A 25,312-nucleotide genomic window follows, 5' to 3' on the forward strand; every position below is an offset into this window, starting at 1 on the left:
GTAGTCGGAGGCAGCCCTTTTCCTCAGACCAGGCCGGCTCTGCCTGCACCATGTTCCTTGCTTAGGCAGGCTGACAACCATGCCAGCCTGGCGCCCGAGCCAGCCCCTCGAGTGCGCATGCGCCAGTGGCCGGGCACCTGGCGCGAGTGCTGAGCCCTGGCTTGCGTCACAGTGAAGGTCTTCGTTGCCTGGCGACGAGTCCCTGTGGCTTAGCGGAGAGGGGGGACCTCTGTGATGGGCGTCGGTGTTGGGCTCCCGCCTGCGTTCTCTTGGGTATCCACGGTATATTCCCACCATCTAGGACAGGGCAGGGCAATCCAGCCTGAGGAAACATCCGGGTAAGGCCCAGGGATCCACCGCGAAATCCCTAACCATCCAAAAGGATCCGCGCCATGCGTCAAGCTTGCCTGGACCCAGTGGGGGTCAGTCTCCTTAAATGTTGCCCCCTCCCCCCGCCCCGTGATTTCTGACTACAGCAGGCCTGTGTTCTCGGGGTGCTCTCTCCCGGGAGGGGCTTCCTGGCGGAGCAGAACCGCGCAGCCTGAGAAGGTGCCCGGAGGTGTATTTGTGCGGGATTGTTTCGAGTGTTGGCTGCCCGTGTGTGTAGGCGGCACTGTGTGTGTGTGTGTGTGTGTGTGTGTGTGTGTGTGTGTGTGTGTGTCTGTTTGTGTTTGTGCGGGCAGGCGCGCGCGTGCTTGTGTGTGGCTCTGCGCGCGCGTGTGTGTGTTTGGGCGTGTGTCTCTGTGGGCCTGTGTGCTGTGTGCCTGTACGTGGCGCCTGCCGATAGGAAGATGGCTCAAGCACTGCAGCCCTTATTTGTTTTTTCTTTTCGTGTACCCCTCCTGCCCCCGAGTCCACCGACCTTCTGGTCCGCCACTCTGTGAGGCTCTGCTTGGGTTCCGGAACTCCGTGTCCTTTGTTTTTTTCCGTGGTTCCTGTATCCGGGGTGAACTGTGGGACTGGCTGAGACTCGCAGGAGCCCTAAGCACCTCCCCCGCCGCAAAGCGGCAACTCTGCTAGCAAGGAAGAGGAGCACACCACCCCCGAGAACGGAAACCTCCGAGTGCCTCATTTTCCTGTGGCCAAGCCAGGGCCCGACCCTAGCAGTCCTGTGCGCAGGGCTCCTCGAATCCCCCTGGAATTCGGTTCCTAGCCGAGCAGCCGCTTCACGTCGTGAGGTCAGGAGGCGGGCACTCCTCCATCGTCTTGAGATTTCATTCCGGGGACGGAGAGGTTGGGCAGCAGTTTGTTCAGATGGGGTGAGGATGCAGTCTGGTGAGGTGTGCGTGGGGTCCCCCACCTTCATCTGCTAAACAGGTGCCTCCAGATGAATACGGAAGGTACTTCCGACTCCACCCCCGCGTTCCCTTGGTGGCACTAGCGGTCCGCACCCTGGCCCGGTGCCCATGTGGGAGGACTCCAACGTGCTGGGGGTTCAGTTGGAGCACAATCCCCGGCCATTCTGGCCAGCTTTCGATTTAGGCTGTCATGCCGGGAAACACGTGGGAGTGGGATGCACTGAGGCTGGCTGGGATGTGGCCTGCATAGGGGCCTCCTCTTTTCCTGACTCCCACGCTTCTCGTGGGCCTAGGGTTTCCTGGGTCTGGCTCAAAGACTTCCACAGTCACCGTTTCCCTGTTCACGGAGGACGACCCTCATGGGGACCGTTGTACACGTGTTTCCTTCTAAACGCCGTCACGGTGCAAGGACTCGGCTGCTGTGATCCTTTTGGAAGAGTGAATTCCGGCGACATCTGCCCACAAGGAAACTCTGGTCCTCCCAGTTCTCTCAGAGTGCTGCGTGATTCCCGTAGGATGAGAAGCGGGCAACCGTGTCTGGCTTTTGCCTGGTCATCTAGGTTCATTTCATCTGCACGTCCATTGTCCTCGTGGAGGGGCTGTTGCTGGGTGGAACGGCCTCTCGCCTCGGATCTTTGGGCTGCCAGGAACTTCAGGGGGCACAAGGCTCTTGGAGTGGGCTGACTTCAGTCCAGGTCGTGGGTCGTGGTCTCTTTGTAGGGCCCGGGTTTGTCTGCACTCTGCTGGAGGCTCTTGATTCCTCTGGCAAGAGTCCGTGAACTTGACTTGGACTCCAGCACAAACCTTCTCGTTCTCCCAGGCGGGCCTTGCTTTTGTCTTGCTCTCACAGGGGATCCACAGTGCCCCTCAACAGCACTGGTGGACAACCACTTCAATCTTGCAATCGCCGCAGATGGCCTCTGAGACCCTCTCTCCACCTCACGTGCCCCCATGGGATGCCAGTTCCAGGGGTGAGACCCCTTCTCCACTGTGTCCTTCCCTTGGTGGCAGTTCCCTTTTCTCTCCGACTGCCGTGCTGAGAAGCAGGAGTCCATAAACAGCCCAGGATGAAGGGAGGCAGTAAGCTCAAGGGTCCCGCAATCTTCCGCTGACACCCTCCTCTGGGGTCTCAGGTATTCATCCATCAGCCGGAGAGCCCTCGACGACTCACCAGACTGCATTCCCAACCCTCTGGGACCCGATTCCTGCACAGAGCCGTTTTCGGGAATGAAGTCGGAAGAGCCCTCTCCAGCGCCCTCCTCGCAGTCTCCCATCGCCTCCTCCTCCAGGGGGAGGCGACCACGGAGACGGCCTCGGGAGGCCCTTTGGGGGAGACTTTTCTCGGCCCGCAATGGTAGTCGGAGGCAGCCCTTTTCCTCAGACCAGGCCGGCTCTGCCTGCACCATGTTCCTTGCTTAGGCAGGCTGACAACCATGCCAGCCTGGCGCCCGAGCCAGCCCCTCGAGTGCGCATGCGCCAGTGGCCGGGCACCTGGCGCGAGTGCTGAGCCCTGGCTTGCGTCACAGTGAAGGTCTTCGTTGCCTGGCGACGAGTCCCTGCGGCTTAGCGGAGAGGGGGGACCTCTGTGATGGGCGTCGGTGTTGGGCTCCCGCCTGCGTTCTCTTGGGTATCCACGGTATATTCCCACCATCTAGGACAGGGCAGGGCAATCCAGCCTGAGGAAACATCCGGGTAAGGCCCAGGGATCCACCGCGAAATCCCTAACCATCCAAAAGGATCCGCGCCATGCGTCAAGCTTGCCTGGACCCAGTGGGGGTCAGTCTCCTTAAATGTTGCCCCCTCCCCCCGCCCCGTGATTTCTGACTACAGCAGGCCTGTGTTCTCGGGGTGCTCTCTCCCGGGAGGGGCTTCCTGGCGGAGCAGAACCGCGCAGCCTGAGAAGGTGCCCGGAGGTGTATTTGTGCGGGATTGTTTCGAGTGTTGGCTGCCCGTGTGTGTAGGCGGCACTGTGTGTGTGTGTGTGTGTGTGTGTGTGTGTGTGTGTGTGTGTCTGTTTGTGTTTGTGCGGGCAGGCGCGCGCGTGCTTGTGTGTGGCTCTGCGCGCGCGTGTGTGTGTTTGGGCGTGTGTCTCTGTGGGCCTGTGTGCTGTGTGCCTGTACGTGGCGCCTGCCGATAGGAAGATGGCTCAAGCACTGCAGCCCTTATTTGTTTTTTCTTTTCGTGTACCCCTCCTGCCCCCGAGTCCACCGACCTTCTGGTCCGCCACTCTGTGAGGCTCTGCTTGGGTTCCGGAACTCCGTGTCCTTTGTTTTTTTCCGTGGTTCCTGTATCCGGGGTGAACTGTGGGACTGGCTGAGACTCGCAGGAGCCCTAAGCACCTCCCCCGCCGCAAAGCGGCAACTCTGCTAGCAAGGAAGAGGAGCACACCACCCCCGAGAACGGAAACCTCCGAGTGCCTCATTTTCCTGTGGCCAAGCCAGGGCCCGACCCTAGCAGTCCTGTGCGCAGGGCTCCTCGAATCCCCCTGGAATTCGGTTCCTAGCCGAGCAGCCGCTTCACGTCGTGAGGTCAGGAGGCGGGCACTCCTCCATCGTCTTGAGATTTCATTCCGGGGACGGAGAGGTTGGGCAGCAGTTTGTTCAGATGGGGTGAGGATGCAGTCTGGTGAGGTGTGCGTGGGGTCCCCCACCTTCATCTGCTAAACAGGTGCCTCCAGATGAATACGGAAGGTACTTCCGACTCCACCCCCGCGTTCCCTTGGTGGCACTAGCGGTCCGCACCCTGGCCCGGTGCCCATGTGGGAGGACTCCAACGTGCTGGGGGTTCAGTTGGAGCACAATCCCCGGCCATTCTGGCCAGCTTTCGATTTAGGCTGTCATGCCGGGAAACACGTGGGAGTGGGATGCACTGAGGCTGGCTGGGATGTGGCCTGCATAGGGGCCTCCTCTTTTCCTGACTCCCACGCTTCTCGTGGGCCTAGGGTTTCCTGGGTCTGGCTCAAAGACTTCCACAGTCACCGTTTCCCTGTTCACGGAGGACGACCCTCATGGGGACCGTTGTACACGTGTTTCCTTCTAAACGCCGTCACGGTGCAAGGACTCGGCTGCTGTGATCCTTTTGGAAGAGTGAATTCCGGCGACATCTGCCCACAAGGAAACTCTGGTCCTCCCAGTTCTCTCAGAGTGCTGCGTGATTCCCGTAGGATGAGAAGCGGGCAACCGTGTCTGGCTTTTGCCTGGTCATCTAGGTTCATTTCATCTGCACGTCCATTGTCCTCGTGGAGGGGCTGTTGCTGGGTGGAACGGCCTCTCGCCTCGGATCTTTGGGCTGCCAGGAACTTCAGGGGGCACAAGGCTCTTGGAGTGGGCTGACTTCAGTCCAGGTCGTGGGTCGTGGTCTCTTTGTAGGGCCCGGGTTTGTCTGCACTCTGCTGGAGGCTCTTGATTCCTCTGGCAAGAGTCCGTGAACTTGACTTGGACTCCAGCACAAACCTTCTCGTTCTCCCAGGCGGGCCTTGCTTTTGTCTTGCTCTCACAGGGGATCCACAGTGCCCCTCAACAGCACTGGTGGACAACCACTTCAATCTTGCAATCGCCGCAGATGGCCTCTGAGACCCTCTCTCCACCTCACGTGCCCCCATGGGATGCCAGTTCCAGGGGTGAGACCCCTTCTCCACTGTGTCCTTCCCTTGGTGGCAGTTCCCTTTTCTCTCCGACTGCCGTGCTGAGAAGCAGGAGTCCATAAACAGCCCAGGATGAAGGGAGGCAGTAAGCTCAAGGGTCCCGCAATCTTCCGCTGACACCCTCCTCTGGGGTCTCAGGTATTCATCCATCAGCCGGAGAGCCCTCGACGACTCACCAGACTGCATTCCCAACCCTCTGGGACCCGATTCCTGCACAGAGCCGTTTTCGGGAATGAAGTCGGAAGAGCCCTCTCCAGCGCCCTCCTCGCAGTCTCCCATCGCCTCCTCCTCCAGGGGGAGGCGACCACGGAGACGGCCTCGGGAGGCCCTTTGGGGGAGACTTTTCTCGGCCCGCAATGGTAGTCGGAGGCAGCCCTTTTCCTCAGACCAGGCCGGCTCTGCCTGCACCATGTTCCTTGCTTAGGCAGGCTGACAACCATGCCAGCCTGGCGCCCGAGCCAGCCCCTCGAGTGCGCATGCGCCAGTGGCCGGGCACCTGGCGCGAGTGCTGAGCCCTGGCTTGCGTCACAGTGAAGGTCTTCGTTGCCTGGCGACGAGTCCCTGCGGCTTAGCGGAGAGGGGGGACCTCTGTGATGGGCGTCGGTGTTGGGCTCCCGCCTGCGTTCTCTTGGGTATCCACGGTATATTCCCACCATCTAGGACAGGGCAGGGCAATCCAGCCTGAGGAAACATCCGGGTAAGGCCCAGGGATCCACCGCGAAATCCCTAACCATCCAAAAGGATCCGCGCCATGCGTCAAGCTTGCCTGGACCCAGTGGGGGTCAGTCTCCTTAAATGTTGCCCCCTCCCCCCGCCCCGTGATTTCTGACTACAGCAGGCCTGTGTTCTCGGGGTGCTCTCTCCCGGGAGGGGCTTCCTGGCGGAGCAGAACCGCGCAGCCTGAGAAGGTGCCCGGAGGTGTATTTGTGCGGGATTGTTTCGAGTGTTGGCTGCCCGTGTGTGTAGGCGGCACTGTGTGTGTGTGTGTGTGTGTGTGTGTGTGTGTGTGTGTGTGTGTGTCTGTTTGTGTTTGTGCGGGCAGGCGCGCGCGTGCTTGTGTGTGGCTCTGCGCGCGCGTGTGTGTGTTTGGGCGTGTGTCTCTGTGGGCCTGTGTGCTGTGTGCCTGTACGTGGCGCCTGCCGATAGGAAGATGGCTCAAGCACTGCAGCCCTTATTTGTTTTTTCTTTTCGTGTACCCCTCCTGCCCCCGAGTCCACCGACCTTCTGGTCCGCCACTCTGTGAGGCTCTGCTTGGGTTCCGGAACTCCGTGTCCTTTGTTTTTTTCCGTGGTTCCTGTATCCGGGGTGAACTGTGGGACTGGCTGAGACTCGCAGGAGCCCTAAGCACCTCCCCCGCCGCAAAGCGGCAACTCTGCTAGCAAGGAAGAGGAGCACACCACCCCCGAGAACGGAAACCTCCGAGTGCCTCATTTTCCTGTGGCCAAGCCAGGGCCCGACCCTAGCAGTCCTGTGCGCAGGGCTCCTCGAATCCCCCTGGAATTCGGTTCCTAGCCGAGCAGCCGCTTCACGTCGTGAGGTCAGGAGGCGGGCACTCCTCCATCGTCTTGAGATTTCATTCCGGGGACGGAGAGGTTGGGCAGCAGTTTGTTCAGATGGGGTGAGGATGCAGTCTGGTGAGGTGTGCGTGGGGTCCCCCACCTTCATCTGCTAAACAGGTGCCTCCAGATGAATACGGAAGGTACTTCCGACTCCACCCCCGCGTTCCCTTGGTGGCACTAGCGGTCCGCACCCTGGCCCGGTGCCCATGTGGGAGGACTCCAACGTGCTGGGGGTTCAGTTGGAGCACAATCCCCGGCCATTCTGGCCAGCTTTCGATTTAGGCTGTCATGCCGGGAAACACGTGGGAGTGGGATGCACTGAGGCTGGCTGGGATGTGGCCTGCATAGGGGCCTCCTCTTTTCCTGACTCCCACGCTTCTCGTGGGCCTAGGGTTTCCTGGGTCTGGCTCAAAGACTTCCACAGTCACCGTTTCCCTGTTCACGGAGGAAGACCCTCATGGGGACCGTTGTACACGTGTTTCCTTCTAAACGCCGTCACGGTGCAAGGACTCGGCTGCTGTGATCCTTTTGGAAGAGTGAATTCCGGCGACATCTGCCCACAAGGAAACTCTGGTCCTCCCAGTTCTCTCAGAGTGCTGCGTGATTCCCGTAGGATGAGAAGCGGGCAACCGTGTCTGGCTTTTGCCTGGTCATCTAGGTTCATTTCATCTGCACGTCCATTGTCCTCGTGGAGGGGCTGTTGCTGGGTGGAACGGCCTCTCGCCTCGGATCTTTGGGCTGCCAGGAACTTCAGGGGGCACAAGGCTCTTGGAGTGGGCTGACTTCAGTCCAGGTCGTGGGTCGTGGTCTCTTTGTAGGGCCCGGGTTTGTCTGCACTCTGCTGGAGGCTCTTGATTCCTCTGGCAAGAGTCCGTGAACTTGACTTGGACTCCAGCACAAACCTTCTCGTTCTCCCAGGCGGGCCTTGCTTTTGTCTTGCTCTCACAGGGGATCCACAGTGCCCCTCAACAGCACTGGTGGACAACCACTTCAATCTTGCAATCGCCGCAGATGGCCTCTGAGACCCTCTCTCCACCTCACGTGCCCCCATGGGATGCCAGTTCCAGGGGTGAGACCCCTTCTCCACTGTGTCCTTCCCTTGGTGGCAGTTCCCTTTTCTCTCCGACTGCCGTGCTGAGAAGCAGGAGTCCATAAACAGCCCAGGATGAAGGGAGGCAGTAAGCTCAAGGGTCCCGCAATCTTCCGCTGACACCCTCCTCTGGGGTCTCAGGTATTCATCCATCAGCCGGAGAGCCCTCGACGACTCACCAGACTGCATTCCCAACCCTCTGGGACCCGATTCCTGCACAGAGCCGTTTTCGGGAATGAAGTCGGAAGAGCCCTCTCCAGCGCCCTCCTCGCAGTCTCCCATCGCCTCCTCCTCCAGGGGGAGGCGACCACGGAGACGGCCTCGGGAGGCCCTTTGGGGGAGACTTTTCTCGGCCCGCAATGGTAGTCGGAGGCAGCCCTTTTCCTCAGACCAGGCCGGCTCTGCCTGCACCATGTTCCTTGCTTAGGCAGGCTGACAACCATGCCAGCCTGGCGCCCGAGCCAGCCCCTCGAGTGCGCATGCGCCAGTGGCCGGGCACCTGGCGCGAGTGCTGAGCCCTGGCTTGCGTCACAGTGAAGGTCTTCGTTGCCTGGCGACGAGTCCCTGTGGCTTAGCGGAGAGGGGGGACCTCTGTGATGGGCGTCGGTGTTGGGCTCCCGCCTGCGTTCTCTTGGGTATCCACGGTATATTCCCACCATCTAGGACAGGGCAGGGCAATCCAGCCTGAGGAAACATCCGGGTAAGGCCCAGGGATCCACCGCGAAATCCCTAACCATCCAAAAGGATCCGCGCCATGCGTCAAGCTTGCCTGGACCCAGTGGGGGTCAGTCTCCTTAAATGTTGCCCCCTCCCCCCGCCCCGTGATTTCTGACTACAGCAGGCCTGTGTTCTCGGGGTGCTCTCTCCCGGGAGGGGCTTCCTGGCGGAGCAGAACCGCGCAGCCTGAGAAGGTGCCCGGAGGTGTATTTGTGCGGGATTGTTTCGAGTGTTGGCTGCCCGTGTGTGTAGGCGGCACTGTGTGTGTGTGTGTGTGTGTGTGTGTGTGTGTGTGTGTGTGTGTCTGTTTGTGTTTGTGCGGGCAGGCGCGCGCGTGCTTGTGTGTGGCTCTGCGCGCGCGTGTGTGTGTTTGGGCGTGTGTCTCTGTGGGCCTGTGTGCTGTGTGCCTGTACGTGGCGCCTGCCGATAGGAAGATGGCTCAAGCACTGCAGCCCTTATTTGTTTTTTCTTTTCGTGTACCCCTCCTGCCCCCGAGTCCACCGACCTTCTGGTCCGCCACTCTGTGAGGCTCTGCTTGGGTTCCGGAACTCCGTGTCCTTTGTTTTTTTCCGTGGTTCCTGTATCCGGGGTGAACTGTGGGACTGGCTGAGACTCGCAGGAGCCCTAAGCACCTCCCCCGCCGCAAAGCGGCAACTCTGCTAGCAAGGAAGAGGAGCACACCACCCCCGAGAACGGAAACCTCCGAGTGCCTCATTTTCCTGTGGCCAAGCCAGGGCCCGACCCTAGCAGTCCTGTGCGCAGGGCTCCTCGAATCCCCCTGGAATTCGGTTCCTAGCCGAGCAGCCGCTTCACGTCGTGAGGTCAGGAGGCGGGCACTCCTCCATCGTCTTGAGATTTCATTCCGGGGACGGAGAGGTTGGGCAGCAGTTTGTTCAGATGGGGTGAGGATGCAGTCTGGTGAGGTGTGCGTGGGGTCCCCCACCTTCATCTGCTAAACAGGTGCCTCCAGATGAATACGGAAGGTACTTCCGACTCCACCCCCGCGTTCCCTTGGTGGCACTAGCGGTCCGCACCCTGGCCCGGTGCCCATGTGGGAGGACTCCAACGTGCTGGGGGTTCAGTTGGAGCACAATCCCCGGCCATTCTGGCCAGCTTTCGATTTAGGCTGTCATGCCGGGAAACACGTGGGAGTGGGATGCACTGAGGCTGGCTGGGATGTGGCCTGCATAGGGGCCTCCTCTTTTCCTGACTCCCACGCTTCTCGTGGGCCTAGGGTTTCCTGGGTCTGGCTCAAAGACTTCCACAGTCACCGTTTCCCTGTTCACGGAGGACGACCCTCATGGGGACCGTTGTACACGTGTTTCCTTCTAAACGCCGTCACGGTGCAAGGACTCGGCTGCTGTGATCCTTTTGGAAGAGTGAATTCCGGCGACATCTGCCCACAAGGAAACTCTGGTCCTCCCAGTTCTCTCAGAGTGCTGCGTGATTCCCGTAGGATGAGAAGCGGGCAACCGTGTCTGGCTTTTGCCTGGTCATCTAGGTTCATTTCATCTGCACGTCCATTGTCCTCGTGGAGGGGCTGTTGCTGGGTGGAACGGCCTCTCGCCTCGGATCTTTGGGCTGCCAGGAACTTCAGGGGGCACAAGGCTCTTGGAGTGGGCTGACTTCAGTCCAGGTCGTGGGTCGTGGTCTCTTTGTAGGGCCCGGGTTTGTCTGCACTCTGCTGGAGGCTCTTGATTCCTCTGGCAAGAGTCCGTGAACTTGACTTGGACTCCAGCACAAACCTTCTCGTTCTCCCAGGCGGGCCTTGCTTTTGTCTTGCTCTCACAGGGGATCCACAGTGCCCCTCAACAGCACTGGTGGACAACCACTTCAATCTTGCAATCGCCGCAGATGGCCTCTGAGACCCTCTCTCCACCTCACGTGCCCCCATGGGATGCCAGTTCCAGGGGTGAGACCCCTTCTCCACTGTGTCCTTCCCTTGGTGGCAGTTCCCTTTTCTCTCCGACTGCCGTGCTGAGAAGCAGGAGTCCATAAACAGCCCAGGATGAAGGGAGGCAGTAAGCTCAAGGGTCCCGCAATCTTCCGCTGACACCCTCCTCTGGGGTCTCAGGTATTCATCCATCAGCCGGAGAGCCCTCGACGACTCACCAGACTGCATTCCCAACCCTCTGGGACCCGATTCCTGCACAGAGCCGTTTTCGGGAATGAAGTCGGAAGAGCCCTCTCCAGCGCCCTCCTCGCAGTCTCCCATCGCCTCCTCCTCCAGGGGGAGGCGACCACGGAGACGGCCTCGGGAGGCCCTTTGGGGGAGACTTTTCTCGGCCCGCAATGGTAGTCGGAGGCAGCCCTTTTCCTCAGACCAGGCCGGCTCTGCCTGCACCATGTTCCTTGCTTAGGCAGGCTGACAACCATGCCAGCCTGGCGCCCGAGCCAGCCCCTCGAGTGCGCATGCGCCAGTGGCCGGGCACCTGGCGCGAGTGCTGAGCCCTGGCTTGCGTCACAGTGAAGGTCTTCGTTGCCTGGCGACGAGTCCCTGTGGCTTAGCGGAGAGGGGGGACCTCTGTGATGGGCGTCGGTGTTGGGCTCCCGCCTGCGTTCTCTTGGGTATCCACGGTATATTCCCACCATCTAGGACAGGGCAGGGCAATCCAGCCTGAGGAAACATCCGGGTAAGGCCCAGGGATCCACCGCGAAATCCCTAACCATCCAAAAGGATCCGCGCCATGCGTCAAGCTTGCCTGGACCCAGTGGGGGTCAGTCTCCTTAAATGTTGCCCCCTCCCCCCGCCCCGTGATTTCTGACTACAGCAGGCCTGTGTTCTCGGGGTGCTCTCTCCCGGGAGGGGCTTCCTGGCGGAGCAGAACCGCGCAGCCTGAGAAGGTGCCCGGAGGTGTATTTGTGCGGGATTGTTTCGAGTGTTGGCTGCCCGTGTGTGTAGGCGGCACTGTGTGTGTGTGTGTGTGTGTGTGTGTGTGTGTGTGTGTGTGTGTGTCTGTTTGTGTTTGTGCGGGCAGGCGCGCGCGTGCTTGTGTGTGGCTCTGCGCGCGCGTGTGTGTGTTTGGGCGTGTGTCTCTGTGGGCCTGTGTGCTGTGTGCCTGTACGTGGCGCCTGCCGATAGGAAGATGGCTCAAGCACTGCAGCCCTTATTTGTTTTTTCTTTTCGTGTACCCCTCCTGCCCCCGAGTCCACCGACCTTCTGGTCCGCCACTCTGTGAGGCTCTGCTTGGGTTCCGGAACTCCGTGTCCTTTGTTTTTTTCCGTGGTTCCTGTATCCGGGGTGAACTGTGGGACTGGCTGAGACTCGCAGGAGCCCTAAGCACCTCCCCCGCCGCAAAGCGGCAACTCTGCTAGCAAGGAAGAGGAGCACACCACCCCCGAGAACGGAAACCTCCGAGTGCCTCATTTTCCTGTGGCCAAGCCAGGGCCCGACCCTAGCAGTCCTGTGCGCAGGGCTCCTCGAATCCCCCTGGAATTCGGTTCCTAGCCGAGCAGCCGCTTCACGTCGTGAGGTCAGGAGGCGGGCACTCCTCCATCGTCTTGAGATTTCATTCCGGGGACGGAGAGGTTGGGCAGCAGTTTGTTCAGATGGGGTGAGGATGCAGTCTGGTGAGGTGTGCGTGGGGTCCCCCACCTTCATCTGCTAAACAGGTGCCTCCAGATGAATACGGAAGGTACTTCCGACTCCACCCCCGCGTTCCCTTGGTGGCACTAGCGGTCCGCACCCTGGCCCGGTGCCCATGTGGGAGGACTCCAACGTGCTGGGGGTTCAGTTGGAGCACAATCCCCGGCCATTCTGGCCAGCTTTCGATTTAGGCTGTCATGCCGGGAAACACGTGGGAGTGGGATGCACTGAGGCTGGCTGGGATGTGGCCTGCATAGGGGCCTCCTCTTTTCCTGACTCCCACGCTTCTCGTGGGCCTAGGGTTTCCTGGGTCTGGCTCAAAGACTTCCACAGTCACCGTTTCCCTGTTCACGGAGGACGACCCTCATGGGGACCGTTGTACACGTGTTTCCTTCTAAACGCCGTCACGGTGCAAGGACTCGGCTGCTGTGATCCTTTTGGAAGAGTGAATTCCGGCGACATCTGCCCACAAGGAAACTCTGGTCCTCCCAGTTCTCTCAGAGTGCTGCGTGATTCCCGTAGGATGAGAAGCGGGCAACCGTGTCTGGCTTTTGCCTGGTCATCTAGGTTCATTTCATCTGCACGTCCATTGTCCTCGTGGAGGGGCTGTTGCTGGGTGGAACGGCCTCTCGCCTCGGATCTTTGGGCTGCCAGGAACTTCAGGGGGCACAAGGCTCTTGGAGTGGGCTGACTTCAGTCCAGGTCGTGGGTCGTGGTCTCTTTGTAGGGCCCGGGTTTGTCTGCACTCTGCTGGAGGCTCTTGATTCCTCTGGCAAGAGTCCGTGAACTTGACTTGGACTCCAGCACAAACCTTCTCGTTCTCCCAGGCGGGCCTTGCTTTTGTCTTGCTCTCACAGGGGATCCACAGTGCCCCTCAACAGCACTGGTGGACAACCACTTCAATCTTGCAATCGCCGCAGATGGCCTCTGAGACCCTCTCTCCACCTCACGTGCCCCCATGGGATGCCAGTTCCAGGGGTGAGACCCCTTCTCCACTGTGTCCTTCCCTTGGTGGCAGTTCCCTTTTCTCTCCGACTGCCGTGCTGAGAAGCAGGAGTCCATAAACAGCCCAGGATGAAGGGAGGCAGTAAGCTCAAGGGTCCCGCAATCTTCCGCTGACACCCTCCTCTGGGGTCTCAGGTATTCATCCATCAGCCGGAGAGCCCTCGACGACTCACCAGACTGCATTCCCAACCCTCTGGGACCCGATTCCTGCACAGAGCCGTTTTCGGGAATGAAGTCGGAAGAGCCCTCTCCAGCGCCCTCCTCGCAGTCTCCCATCGCCTCCTCCTCCAGGGGGAGGCGACCACGGAGACGGCCTCGGGAGGCCCTTTGGGGGAGACTTTTCTCGGCCCGCAATGGTAGTCGGAGGCAGCCCTTTTCCTCAGACCAGGCCGGCTCTGCCTGCACCATGTTCCTTGCTTAGGCAGGCTGACAACCATGCCAGCCTGGCGCCCGAGCCAGCCCCTCGAGTGCGCATGCGCCAGTGGCCGGGCACCTGGCGCGAGTGCTGAGCCCTGGCTTGCGTCACAGTGAAGGTCTTCGTTGCCTGGCGACGAGTCCCTGCGGCTTAGCGGAGAGGGGGGACCTCTGTGATGGGCGTCGGTGTTGGGCTCCCGCCTGCGTTCTCTTGGGTATCCACGGTATATTCCCACCATCTAGGACAGGGCAGGGCAATCCAGCCTGAGGAAACATCCGGGTAAGGCCCAGGGATCCACCGCGAAATCCCTAACCATCCAAAAGGATCCGCGCCATGCGTCAAGCTTGCCTGGACCCAGTGGGGGTCAGTCTCCTTAAATGTTGCCCCCTCCCCCCGCCCCGTGATTTCTGACTACAGCAGGCCTGTGTTCTCGGGGTGCTCTCTCCCGGGAGGGGCTTCCTGGCGGAGCAGAACCGCGCAGCCTGAGAAGGTGCCCGGAGGTGTATTTGTGCGGGATTGTTTCGAGTGTTGGCTGCCCGTGTGTGTAGGCGGCACTGTGTGTGTGTGTGTGTGTGTGTGTGTGTGTGTGTGTGTGTGTCTGTTTGTGTTTGTGCGGGCAGGCGCGCGCGTGCTTGTGTGTGGCTCTGCGCGCGCGTGTGTGTGTTTGGGCGTGTGTCTCTGTGGGCCTGTGTGCTGTGTGCCTGTACGTGGCGCCTGCCGATAGGAAGATGGCTCAAGCACTGCAGCCCTTATTTGTTTTTTCTTTTCGTGTACCCCTCCTGCCCCCGAGTCCACCGACCTTCTGGTCCGCCACTCTGTGAGGCTCTGCTTGGGTTCCGGAACTCCGTGTCCTTTGTTTTTTTCCGTGGTTCCTGTATCCGGGGTGAACTGTGGGACTGGCTGAGACTCGCAGGAGCCCTAAGCACCTCCCCCGCCGCAAAGCGGCAACTCTGCTAGCAAGGAAGAGGAGCACACCACCCCCGAGAACGGAAACCTCCGAGTGCCTCATTTTCCTGTGGCCAAGCCAGGGCCCGACCCTAGCAGTCCTGTGCGCAGGGCTCCTCGAATCCCCCTGGAATTCGGTTCCTAGCCGAGCAGCCGCTTCACGTCGTGAGGTCAGGAGGCGGGCACTCCTCCATCGTCTTGAGATTTCATTCCGGGGACGGAGAGGTTGGGCAGCAGTTTGTTCAGATGGGGTGAGGATGCAGTCTGGTGAGGTGTGCGTGGGGTCCCCCACCTTCATCTGCTAAACAGGTGCCTCCAGATGAATACGGAAGGTACTTCCGACTCCACCCCCGCGTTCCCTTGGTGGCACTAGCGGTCCGCACCCTGGCCCGGTGCCCATGTGGGAGGACTCCAACGTGCTGGGGGTTCAGTTGGAGCACAATCCCCGGCCATTCTGGCCAGCTTTCGATTTAGGCTGTCATGCCGGGAAACACGTGGGAGTGGGATGCACTGAGGCTGGCTGGGATGTGGCCTGCATAGGGGCCTCCTCTTTTCCTGACTCCCACGCTTCTCGTGGGCCTAGGGTTTCCTGGGTCTGGCTCAAAGACTTCCACAGTCACCGTTTCCCTGTTCACGGAGGACGACCCTCATGGGGACCGTTGTACACGTGTTTCCTTCTAAACGCCGTCACGGTGCAAGGACTCGGCTGCTGTGATCCTTTTGGAAGAGTGAATTCCGGCGACATCTGCCCACAAGGAAACTCTGGTCCTCCCAGTTCTCTCAGAGTGCTGCGTGATTCCCGTAGGATGAGAAGCGGGCAACCGTGTCTGGCTTTTGCCTGGTCATCTAGGTTCATTTCATCTGCACGTCCATTGTCCTCGTGGAGGGGCTGTTGCTGGGTGGAACGGCCTCTCGCCTCGGATCTTTGGGCTGCCAGGAACTTCAGGGGGCACAAGGCTCTTGGAGTGGGCTGACTTCAGTCCAGGTCGTGGGTCGTGGTCTCTTTGTAGGGCCCGGGTTTGTCTGCACTCTGCTGGAGGCTCTTGATTCCTCTGGCAAGAGTCCGTGAACTTGACTTGGACTCCAGCACAAACCTTCTCGTTCTCCCAGGCGGGCCTTGCTTTTGTCTTGCTCTCACAGGGGATCCACAGTGCCCCTCAACAGCACTGGTGGACAACCACTTCAATCTTGCAATCGCCGCAGATGGCCTCTGAGACCCTCTCTCCACCTCACGTGCCCCCATGGGATGCCAGTTCCAGGGGTGAGACCCCTTCTCCACTGTGTCCTTCCCTTGGTGGCAGTTCCCTTTTCTCTCCGACTGCCGTGCTGAGAAGCAGGAGTCCATAAACAGCCCAGGATGAAGGGAGGCAGTAAGCTCAAGGGTCCCGCAATCTTCCGCTGACACCCTCCTCTGGGGTCTCAGGTATTCATCCATCAGCCGGAGAGCCCTCGACGACTCACCAGACTGCATTCCCAACCCTCTGGGACCCGATTCCTGCACAGAGCCGTTTTCGGGAATGAAGTCGGAAGAGCCCTCTCCAGCGCCCTCCTCGCAGTCTCCCATCGCCTCCTCCTCCAGGGGGAGGCGACCACGGAGACGGCCTCGGGAGGCCCTTTGGGGGAGACTTTTCTCGGCCCGCAATGGTAGTCGGAGGCAGCCCTTTTCCTCAGACCAGGCCGGCTCTGCCTGCACCATGTTCCTTGCTTAGGCAGGCTGACAACCATGCCAGCCTGGCGCCCGAGCCAGCCCCTCGAGTGCGCATGCGCCAGTGGCCGGGCACCTGGCGCGAGTGCTGAGCCCTGGCTTGCGTCACAGTGAAGGTCTTCGTTGCCTGGCGACGAGTCCCTGCGGCTTAGCGGAGAGGGGGGACCTCTGTGATGGGCGTCGGTGTTGGGCTCCCGCCTGCGTTCTCTTGGGTATCCACGGTATATTCCCACCATCTAGGACAGGGCAGGGCAATCCAGCCTGAGGAAACATCCGGGTAAGGCCCAGGGATCCACCGCGAAATCCCTAACCATCCAAAAGGATCCGCGCCATGCGTCAAGCTTGCCTGGACCCAGTGGGGGTCAGTCTCCTTAAATGTTGCCCCCTCCCCCCGCCCCGTGATTTCTGACTACAGCAGGCCTGTGTTCTCGGGGTGCTCTCTCCCGGGAGGGGCTTCCTGGCGGAGCAGAACCGCGCAGCCTGAGAAGGTGCCCGGAGGTGTATTTGTGCGGGATTGTTTCGAGTGTTGGCTGCCCGTGTGTGTAGGCGGCACTGTGTGTGTGTGTGTGTGTGTGTGTGTGTGTGTGTGTGTGTGTGTGTCTGTTTGTGTTTGTGCGGGCAGGCGCGCGCGTGCTTGTGTGTGGCTCTGCGCGCGCGTGTGTGTGTTTGGGCGTGTGTCTCTGTGGGCCTGTGTGCTGTGTGCCTGTACGTGGCGCCTGCCGATAGGAAGATGGCTCAAGCACTGCAGCCCTTATTTGTTTTTTCTTTTCGTGTACCCCTCCTGCCCCCGAGTCCACCGACCTTCTGGTCCGCCACTCTGTGAGGCTCTGCTTGGGTTCCGGAACTCCGTGTCCTTTGTTTTTTTCCGTGGTTCCTGTATCCGGGGTGAACTGTGGGACTGGCTGAGACTCGCAGGAGCCCTAAGCACCTCCCCCGCCGCAAAGCGGCAACTCTGCTAGCAAGGAAGAGGAGCACACCACCCCCGAGAACGGAAACCTCCGAGTGCCTCATTTTCCTGTGGCCAAGCCAGGGCCCGACCCTAGCAGTCCTGTGCGCAGGGCTCCTCGAATCCCCCTGGAATTCGGTTCCTAGCCGAGCAGCCGCTTCACGTCGTGAGGTCAGGAGGCGGGCACTCCTCCATCGTCTTGAGATTTCATTCCGGGGACGGAGAGGTTGGGCAGCAGTTTGTTCAGATGGGGTGAGGATGCAGTCTGGTGAGGTGTGCGTGGGGTCCCCCACCTTCATCTGCTAAACAGGTGCCTCCAGATGAATACGGAAGGTACTTCCGACTCCACCCCCGCGTTCCCTTGGTGGCACTAGCGGTCCGCACCCTGGCCCGGTGCCCATGTGGGAGGACTCCAACGTGCTGGGGGTTCAGTTGGAGCACAATCCCCGGCCATTCTGGCCAGCTTTCGATTTAGGCTGTCATGCCGGGAAACACGTGGGAGTGGGATGCACTGAGGCTGGCTGGGATGTGGCCTGCATAGGGGCCTCCTCTTTTCCTGACTCCCACGCTTCTCGTGGGCCTAGGGTTTCCTGGGTCTGGCTCAAAGACTTCCACAGTCACCGTTTCCCTGTTCACGGAGGACGACCCTCATGGGGACCGTTGTACACGTGTTTCCTTCTAAACGCCGTCACGGTGCAAGGACTCGGCTGCTGTGATCCTTTTGGAAGAGTGAATTCCGGCGACATCTGCCCACAAGGAAACTCTGGTCCTCCCAGTTCTCTCAGAGTGCTGCGTGATTCCCGTAGGATGAGAAGCGGGCAACCGTGTCTGGCTTTTGCCTGGTCATCTAGGTTCATTTCATCTGCACGTCCATTGTCCTCGTGGAGGGGCTGTTGCTGGGTGGAACGGCCTCTCGCCTCGGATCTTTGGGCTGCCAGGAACTTCAGGGGGCACAAGGCTCTTGGAGTGGGCTGACTTCAGTCCAGGTCGTGGGTCGTGGTCTCTTTGTAGGGCCCGGGTTTGTCTGCACTCTGCTGGAGGCTCTTGATTCCTCTGGCAAGAGTCCGTGAACTTGACTTGGACTCCAGCACAAACCTTCTCGTTCTCCCAGGCGGGCCTTGCTTTTGTCTTGCTCTCACAGGGGATCCACAGTGCCCCTCAACAGCACTGGTGGACAACCACTTCAATCTTGCAATCGCCGCAGATGGCCTCTGAGACCCTCTCTCCACCTCACGTGCCCCCATGGGATGCCAGTTCCAGGGGTGAGACCCCTTCTCCACTGTGTCCTTCCCTTGGTGGCAGTTCCCTTTTCTCTCCGACTGCCGTGCTGAGAAGCAGGAGTCCATAAACAGCCCAGGATGAAGGGAGGCAGTAAGCTCAAGGGTCCCGCAATCTTCCGCTGACACCCTCCTCTGGGGTCTCAGGTATTCATCCATCAGCCGGAGAGCCCTCGACGACTCACCAGACTGCATTCCCAACCCTCTGGGACCCGATTCCTGCACAGAGCCGTTTTCGGGAATGAAGTCGGAAGAGCCCTCTCCAGCGCCCTCCTCGCAGTCTCCCATCGCCTCCTCCTCCAGGGGGAGGCGACCACGGAGACGGCCTCGGGAGGCCCTTTGGGGGAGACTTTTCTCGGCCCGCAATGGTAGTCGGAGGCAGCCCTTTTCCTCAGACCAGGCCGGCTCTGCCTGCACCATGTTCCTTGCTTAGGCAGGCTGACAACCATGCCAGCCTGGCGCCCGAGCCAGCCCCTCGAGTGCGCATGCGCCAGTGGCCGGGCACCTGGCGCGAGTGCTGAGCCCTGGCTTGCGTCACAGTGAAGGTCTTCGTTGCCTGGCGACGAGTCCCTGTGGCTTAGCGGAGAGGGGGGACCTCTGTGATGGGCGTCGGTGTTGGGCTCCCGCCTGCGTTCTCTTGGGTATCCACGGTATATTCCCACCATCTAGGACAGGGCAGGGCAATCCAGCCTGAGGAAACATCCGGGTAAGGCCCAGGGATCCACCGCGAAATCCCTAACCATCCAAAAGGATCCGCGCCATGCGTCAAGCTTGCCTGGACCCAGTGGGGGTCAGTCTCCTTAAATGTTGCCCCCTCCCCCCGCCCCGTGATTTCTGACTACAGCAGGCCTGTGTTCTCGGGGTGCTCTCTCCCGGGAGGGGCTTCCTGGCGGAGCAGAACCGCGCAGCCTGAGAAGGTGCCCGGAGGTGTATTTGTGCGGGATTGTTTCGAGTGTTGGCTGCCCGTGTGTGTAGGCGGCACTGTGTGTGTGTGTGTGTGTGTGTGTGTGTGTGTGTGTGTGTGTGTGTGTGTCTGTTTGTGTTTGTGCGGGCAGGCGCGCGCGTGCTTGTGTGTGGCTCTGCGCGCGCGTGTGTGTGTTTGGGCGTGTGTCTCTGTGGGCCTGTGTGCTGTGTGCCTGTACGTGGCGCCTGCCGATAGGAAGATGGCTCAAGCACTGCAGCCCTTATTTGTTTTTTCTTTTCGTGTACCCCTCCTGCCCCCGAGTCCACCGACCTTCTGGTCCGCCACTCTGTGAGGCTCTGCTTGGGTTCCGGAACTCCGTGTCCTTTGTTTTTTTCCGTGGTTCCTGTATCCGGGGTGAACTGTGGGACTGGCTGAGACTCGCAGGAGCCCTAAGCACCTCCCCCGCCGCAAAGCGGCAACTCTGCTAGCAAGGAAGAGGAGCACACCACCCCCGAGAACGGAAACCTCCGAGTGCCTCATTTTCCTGTGGCCAAGCCAGGGCCCGACCCTAGCAGTCCTGTGCGCAGGGCTCCTCGAATCCCCCTGGAATTCGGTTCCTAGCCGAGCAGCCGCTTCACGTCGTGAGGTCAGGAGGCGGGCACTCCTCCATCGTCTTGAGATTTCATTCCGGGGACGGAGAGGTTGGGCAGCAGTTTGTTCAGATGGGGTGAGGATGCAGTCTGGTGAGGTGTGCGTGGGGTCCCCCACCTTCATCTGCTAAACAGGTGCCTCCAGATGAATACGGAAGGTACTTCCGACTCCACCCCCGCGTTCCCTTGGTGGCACTAGCGGTCCGCACCCTGGCCCGGTGCCCATGTGGGAGGACTCCAACGTGCTGGGGGTTCAGTTGGAGCACAATCCCCGGCCATTCTGGCCAGCTTTCGATTTAGGCTGTCATGCCGGGAAACACGTGGGAGTGGGATGCACTGAGGCTGGCTGGGATGTGGCCTGCATAGGGGCCTCCTCTTTTCCTGACTCCCACGCTTCTCGTGGGCCTAGGGTTTCCTGGGTCTGGCTCAAAGACTTCCACAGTCACCGTTTCCCTGTTCACGGAGGACGACCCTCATGGGGACCGTTGTACACGTGTTTCCTTCTAAACGCCGTCACGGTGCAAGGACTCGGCTGCTGTGATCCTTTTGGAAGAGTGAATTCCGGCGACATCTGCCCACAAGGAAACTCTGGTCCTCCCAGTTCTCTCAGAGTGCTGCGTGATTCCCGTAGGATGAGAAGCGGGCAACCGTGTCTGGCTTTTGCCTGGTCATCTAGGTTCATTTCATCTGCACGTCCATTGTCCTCGTGGAGGGGCTGTTGCTGGGTGGAACGGCCTCTCGCCTCGGATCTTTGGGCTGCCAGGAACTTCAGGGGGCACAAGGCTCTTGGAGTGGGCTGACTTCAGTCCAGGTCGTGGGTCGTGGTCTCTTTGTAGGGCCCGGGTTTGTCTGCACTCTGCTGGAGGCTCTTGATTCCTCTGGCAAGAGTCCGTGAACTTGACTTGGACTCCAGCACAAACCTTCTCGTTCTCCCAGGCGGGCCTTGCTTTTGTCTTGCTCTCACAGGGGATCCACAGTGCCCCTCAACAGCACTGGTGGACAACCACTTCAATCTTGCAATCGCCGCAGATGGCCTCTGAGACCCTCTCTCCACCTCACGTGCCCCCATGGGATGCCAGTTCCAGGGGTGAGACCCCTTCTCCACTGTGTCCTTCCCTTGGTGGCAGTTCCCTTTTCTCTCCGACTGCCGTGCTGAGAAGCAGGAGTCCATAAACAGCCCAGGATGAAGGGAGGCAGTAAGCTCAAGGGTCCCGCAATCTTCCGCTGACACCCTCCTCTGGGGTCTCAGGTATTCATCCATCAGCCGGAGAGCCCTCGACGACTCACCAGACTGCATTCCCAACCCTCTGGGACCCGATTCCTGCACAGAGCCGTTTTCGGGAATGAAGTCGGAAGAGCCCTCTCCAGCGCCCTCCTCGCAGTCTCCCATCGCCTCCTCCTCCAGGGGGAGGCGACCACGGAGACGGCCTCGGGAGGCCCTTTGGGGGAGACTTTTCTCGGCCCGCAATGGTAGTCGGAGGCAGCCCTTTTCCTCAGACCAGGCCGGCTCTGCCTGCACCATGTTCCTTGCTTAGGCAGGCTGACAACCATGCCAGCCTGGCGCCCGAGCCAGCCCCTCGAGTGCGCATGCGCCAGTGGCCGGGCACCTGGCGCGAGTGCTGAGCCCTGGCTTGCGTCACAGTGAAGGTCTTCGTTGCCTGGCGACGAGTCCCTGTGGCTTAGCGGAGAGGGGGGACCTCTGTGATGGGCGTCGGTGTTGGGCTCCCGCCTGCGTTCTCTTGGGTATCCACGGTATATTCCCACCATCTAGGACAGGGCAGGGCAATCCAGCCTGAGGAAACATCCGGGTAAGGCCCAGGGATCCACCGCGAAATCCCTAACCATCCAAAAGGATCCGCGCCATGCGTCAAGCTTGCCTGGACCCAGTGGGGGTCAGTCTCCTTAAATGTTGCCCCCTCCCCCCGCCCCGTGATTTCTGACTACAGCAGGCCTGTGTTCTCGGGGTGCTCTCTCCCGGGAGGGGCTTCCTGGCGGAGCAGAACCGCGCAGCCTGAGAAGGTGCCCGGAGGTGTATTTGTGCGGGATTGTTTCGAGTGTTGGCTGCCCGTGTGTGTAGGCGGCACTGTGTGTGTGTGTGTGTGTGTGTGTGTGTGTGTGTGTGTGTGTCTGTTTGTGTTTGTGCGGGCAGGCGCGCGCGTGCTTGTGTGTGGCTCTGCGCGCGCGTGTGTGTGTTTGGGCGTGTGTCTCTGTGGGCCTGTGTGCTGTGTGCCTGTACGTGGCGCCTGCTGATAGGAAGATGGCTCAAGCACTGCAGCCCTTATTTGTTTTTTCTTTTCGTGTACCCCTCCTGCCCCCGAGTCCACCGACCTTCTGGTCCGCCACTCTGTGAGGCTCTGCTTGGGTTCCGGAACTCCGTGTCCTTTGTTTTTTTCCGTGGTTCCTGTATCCGGGGTGAACTGTGGGACTGGCTGAGACTCGCAGGAGCCCTAAGCACCTCCCCCGCCGCAAAGCGGCAACTCTGCTAGCAAGGAAGAGGAGCACACCACCCCCGAGAACGGAAACCTCCGAGTGCCTCATTTTCCTGTGGCCAAGCCAGGGCCCGACCCTAGCAGTCCTGTGCGCAGGGCTCCTCGAATCCCCCTGGAATTCGGTTCCTAGCCGAGCAGCCGCTTCACGTCGTGAGGTCAGGAGGCGGGCACTCCTCCATCGTCTTGAGATTTCATTCCGGGGACGGAGAGGTTGGGCAGCAGTTTGTTCAGATGGGGTGAGGATGCAGTCTGGTGAGGTGTGCGTGGGGTCCCCCACCTTCATCTGCTAAACAGGTGCCTCCAGATGAATACGGAAGGTACTTGCGACTCCACCCCCGCGTTCCCTTGGTGGCACTAGCGGTCCGCACCCTGGCCCGGTGCCCATGTGGGAGGACTCCAACGTGCTGGGGGTTCAGTTGGAGCACAATCCCCGGCCATTCTGGCCAGCTTTCGATTTAGGCTGTCATGCCGGGAAACACGTGGGAGTGGGATGCACTGAGGCTGGCTGGGATGTGGCCTGCATAGGGGCCTCCTCTTTTCCTGACTCCCACGCTTCTCGTGGGCCTAGGGTTTCCTGGGTCTGGCTCAAAGACTTCCACAGTCACCGTTTCCCTGTTCACGGAGGACGACCCTCATGGGGACCGTTGTACACGTGTTTCCTTCTAAACGCCGTCACGGTGCAAGGACTCGGCTGCTGTGATCCTTTTGGAAGAGTGAATTCCGGCGACATCTGCCCACAAGGAAACTCTGGTCCTCCCAGTTCTCTCAGAGTGCTGCGTGATTCCCGTAGGATGAGAAGCGGGCAACCGTGTCTGGCTTTTGCCTGGTCATCTAGGTTCATTTCATCTGCACGTCCATTGTCCTCGTGGAGGGGCTGTTGCTGGGTGGAACGGCCTCTCGCCTCGGATCTTTGGGCTGCCAGGAACTTCAGGGGGCACAAGGCTCTTGGAGTGGGCTGACTTCAGTCCAGGTCGTGGGTCGTGGTCTCTTTGTAGGGCCCGGGTTTGTCTGCACTCTGCTGGAGGCTCTTGATTCCTCTGGCAAGAGTCCGTGAACTTGACTTGGACTCCAGCACAAACCTTCTCGTTCTCCCAGGCGGGCCTTGCTTTTGTCTTGCTCTCACAGGGGATCCACAGTGCCCCTCAACAGCACTGGTGGACAACCACTTCAATCTTGCAATCGCCGCAGATGGCCTCTGAGACCCTCTCTCCACCTCACGTGCCCCCATGGGATGCCAGTTCCAGGGGTGAGACCCCTTCTCCACTGTGTCCTTCCCTTGGTGGCAGTTCCCTTTTCTCTCCGACTGCCGTGCTGAGAAGCAGGAGTCCATAAACAGCCCAGGATGAAGGGAGGCAGTAAGCTCAAGGGTCCCGCAATCTTCCGCTGACACCCTCCTCTGGGGTCTCAGGTATTCATCCATCAGCCGGAGAGCCCTCGACGACTCACCAGACTGCATTCCCAACCCTCTGGGACCCGATTCCTGCACAGAGCCGTTTTCGGGAATGAAGTCGGAAGAGCCCTCTCCAGCGCCCTCCTCGCAGTCTCCCATCGCCTCCTCCTCCAGGGGGAGGCGACCACGGAGACGGCCTCGGGAGGCCCTTTGGGGGAGACTTTTCTCGGCCCGCAATGGTAGTCGGAGGCAGCCCTTTTCCTCAGACCAGGCCGGCTCTGCCTGCACCATGTTCCTTGCTTAGGCAGGCTGACAACCATGCCAGCCTGGCGCCCGAGCCAGCCCCTTGAGTGCGCAGGCGCCAGTGGCCGGGCACCTGGCGCGAGTGCTGAGCCCTGGCTTGCGTCACAGTGAAGGTCTTCGTTGCCTGGCGACGAGTCCCTGCGGCTTAGCGGAGAGGGGGGACCTCTGTGATGGGCGTCGGTGTTGGGCTCCCGCCTGCATTCTCTTGGGTATCCACGGTATATTCCCACCATCTAGGACAGGGCAGGGCAATCCAGCCTGAGGAAACATCCGGGTAAGGCCCAGGGATCCACCGCGAAATCCCTAACCATCCAAAAGGATCCGCGCCATGCGTCAAGCTTGCCTGGACCCAGTGGGGGTCAGTCTCCTTAAATGTTGCCCCCTCCCCCCGCCCCGTGATTTCTGACTACAGCAGGCCTGTGTTCTCGGGGTGCTCTCTCCCGGGAGGGGCTTCCTGGCGGAGCAGAACCGCGCAGCCTGAGAAGGTGCCCGGAGGTGTATTTGTGCGGGATTGTTTCGAGTGTTGGCTGCCCGTGTGTGTAGGCGGCACTGTGTGTGTGTGTGTGTGTGTGTGTGTGTGTGTGTGTGTGTGTGTGTGTGTGTCTGTTTGTGTTTGTGCGGGCAGGCGCGCGCGTGCTTGTGTGTGGCTCTGCGCGCGCGTGTGTGTGTTTGGGCGTGTGTCTCTGTGGGCCTGTGTGCTGTGTGCCTGTACGTGGCGCCTGCCGATAGGAAGATGGCTCAAGCACTGCAGCCCTTATTTGTTTTTTCTTTTCGTGTACCCCTCCTGCCCCCGAGTCCACCGACCTTCTGGTCCGCCACTCTGTGAGGCTCTGCTTGGGTTCCGGAACTCCGTGTCCTTTGTTTTTTTCCGTGGTTCCTGTATCCGGGGTGAACTGTGGGACTGGCTGAGACTCGCAGGAGCCCTAAGCACCTCCCCCGCCGCAAAGCGGCAACTCTGCTAGCAAGGAAGAGGAGCACACCACCCCCGAGAACGGAAACCTCCGAGTGCCTCATTTTCCTGTGGCCAAGCCAGGGCCCGACCCTAGCAGTCCTGTGCGCAGGGCTCCTCGAATCCCCCTGGAATTCGGTTCCTAGCCGAGCAGCCGCTTCACGTCGTGAGGTCAGGAGGCGGGCACTCCTCCATCGTCTTGAGATTTCATTCCGGGGACGGAGAGGTTGGGCAGCAGTTTGTTCAGATGGGGTGAGGATGCAGTCTGGTGAGGTGTGCGTGGGGTCCCCCACCTTCATCTGCTAAACAGGTGCCTCCAGATGAATACGGAAGGTACTTCCGACTCCACCCCCGCGTTCCCTTGGTGGCACTAGCGGTCCGCACCCTGGCCCGGTGCCCATGTGGGAGGACTCCAACGTGCTGGGGGTTCAGTTGGAGCAC

This window comes from Macaca fascicularis, chromosome 3 (assembly GCF_037993035.2).
Source record: "Macaca fascicularis isolate 582-1 chromosome 3, T2T-MFA8v1.1".
Taxonomy (NCBI): Eukaryota; Metazoa; Chordata; class Mammalia; order Primates; family Cercopithecidae; genus Macaca; species Macaca fascicularis.